Source organism: Amblyomma americanum, chromosome 1 (genome assembly GCF_052857255.1).
Source record: "Amblyomma americanum isolate KBUSLIRL-KWMA chromosome 1, ASM5285725v1, whole genome shotgun sequence".
In the NCBI taxonomy this organism is placed as follows: domain Eukaryota; kingdom Metazoa; phylum Arthropoda; class Arachnida; order Ixodida; family Ixodidae; genus Amblyomma; species Amblyomma americanum.
In genome coordinates, this window is record NC_135497.1 from 116658967 (window position 1) to 116661853 (window position 2887).

Sequence of the window (2887 nt, forward strand, 5' to 3'; positions counted from 1 at the left end):
CTGCGCATACGACCACTCCCTCGTAACATGCGCCCCGACCGAAGCCGCGAGCGACGGGAAGTCAGGGCAGCGGCCCTTCATGAACGATACGGCGATGACTAGAACGCCGTATGGGTAGATGCTGCCTGCGACATGCACGGAGCCACAGCGGTTGCGTACACTCCGCATACTAACCCAGAGGAAGCAGAAGAAATAGCTATAGCGCTTGTGCTCGGCAGCTCCGGTGCTACCGATATACTCAGTGATTCAAAAACTGCAATGCTAAATTATGCTAGGGGCAGAGTCTACCCTGCCACCTACCTAATGCTGGCCCAGAACAGCCCCCCCCCCCCCTCCTGCAGCACTGAGCTCATCTGGCTGCCCGCGCACTCTGGGAACCCTGGAAAGCCCGAGGGTCTAGAAACCGGGCACAGGCGGACCTAACTGGGGGTTTCTCAAAGGAGCGTGCGTGTACCTTCGCTGAACTCATTGGGAATGCTCGTGCCGAAAGGCAAGTATACCCCCCCCCCCCCTCCTGCAGCACTGAGCTCATCTGGCTGCCCGCGCACTCTGGGAACCCTGGAAAGCCCGAGGGTCTAGAAACCGGGCACAGGCGGACCTAACTGGGGGTTTCTCAAAGGAGCGTGCGTGTACCTTCGCTGAACTCATTGGGAATGCTCGTGCCGAAAGGCAAGTATACCCCCCCCCCCTCCTGCAGCACTGAGCTCATCTGGCTGCCCGCGCACTCTGGGAACCCTGGAAAGCCCGAGGGTCTAGAAACCGGGCACAGGCGGACCTAACTGGGGGTTTCTCAAAGGAGCGTGCGTGTACCTTCGCTGAACTCATTGGGAATGCTCGTGCCGAAAGGCAAGTATACCCCCCCCCCCCCCCTCCTGCAGCACTGAGCTCATCTGGCTGCCCGCGCACTCTGGGAACCCTGGAAAGCCCGAGGGTCTAGAAACCGGGCACAGGCGGACCTAACTGGGGGTTTCTCAAAGGAGCGTGCGTGTACCTTCGCTGAACTCATTGGGAATGCTCGTGCCGAAAGGCAAGTATACCCCCCCCCCCCCCTCCTGCAGCACTGAGCTCATCTGGCTGCCCGCGCACTCTGGGAACCCTGGAAAGCCCGAGGGTCTAGAAACCGGGCACAGGCGGACCTAACTGGGGGTTTCTCAAAGGAGCGTGCGTGTACCTTCGCTGAACTCATTGGGAATGCTCGTGCCGAAAGGCTAGTATACCCCCCCCCCCCCCCCGACTGTTCCCTCACTACCAGGGAGCAACACCTTTGGCGCCGTCTGCAAACGCGGACCATATATACCTACCCCCTCTCTCCTGTGCCACTACCGATCGATCTCACCTTCCTGCCCTCTGTGCAATGCCCAGAAGGCAAACCTGACCCATATCCCCCTGGCCTGTCCGGCTTCGCCTCCACCCGGCGGGCCGGTGCCACTCCAAACATGGGAGGACTGGGAGACCTCACTACGCTCCATGGACCCGGCAAGACAAAAGATCGTCCCCAGCCGCGCTGCTTTTAGGCATGAACGTTTGTGTGTGGTGGGGTCCTCTCTCTCGATGCGGCGCTGGCATCGAGGCACCCTAAGAACGTGCAGAAGGCACCATAAGTACGTAAGACCGGCATCACTGCGTGACGCGCGCACGCAGGCGTGGCTAGCGCTTTCTGGCCGCGCGGTTTCGCTTTCGCCCGTAAGCGGCCCCGAAATTTCTTGTGCTGCAGGGGCGACGAAGATTGCTTCGAAATTCCAAACACAGATGTGGATATTACTCACGGTGGGCTACAAGCCCCTCAATAAACAATGGGTCTAACAGTAGTCAAAAAGTTAACAATTCAATATTAAACCAGTCTGCTAGTTAGCACGTCCTACTGATGCACTACACCTCAAACATCCTATGACAAAAAAAGTGCTCTTCTATCTCGAAAAGCCAATTTTTAAAAATTGCCGACAGTCTTAGGTGGAACACCCTGCAGAACGACCCTGAATCCACGATTTAACAGCAGCAAAACTAGACAAATCGCGACCTTATGCATTATGTTTCTTTTTGTCTGTGTTTAAACGCTTCTATACTGTATGCCTTTTTTTCGAAAAGTTATGTATTTGTATCGGGGGAGGCGAGAGCCCGTCAAGCTGGAAATCTAGCTTTTTCTCTCTGCCTCCCACATCCTTGGGATGGATAATAAAGGCATTATTATTATTATTATTATTATTATTATTATTATTATTATTATTATTATTATTATTATTATTATTATTATTATTATTATTATTATTATTATTATTATTATTATTATAAAAAGAAAAACTGCTCCTAGGATTTATCCAAGCTGAACTAAACATTAAGGCGTGTTACTGTACAGGCGCGGACAAAAGTAAACGGAGCAAGCTATTGGCTTCTAATATTTTTTTCACGCGTTGCCTAATATAAATGGCAAACTATGGTATATGCATGCTGTTAGTGGACGCTAGTGCGTTTCATCATGGATAAAAAACGTTTTTTTATCTCCGACACGGAAGGCGCGATTGCACTCAAAACGGAATAGCGTGCTCCGTTTACTTATGGCCGCACCTGTGCGTACAGCAAAAAGGTACAAACGTCGCTGAATCCCAAGAAACTAATAAATAAATGAAACTGGAGTCACTCTTCGAGGCGGTCGTAAAAAGCTGCGGTCACTGCAGACAGATTCAAGAAGGAATAAAAAGTGAAATCTTTCGCGTACTGCTGCCAATCGCTTCTCATGAGTGCGAAATCTGTACAAGCGCGAGTGGGCTGAGAATGTATGGAGCTGCGCAGCACTGCTCTGTGTAATGGCAGACAGCGGCGACACACGCACCGAAAATAGAATTTCCGAACGCAGCCGCCGCGGTCGGGTTCGAACCCGACCGCGGCGGCT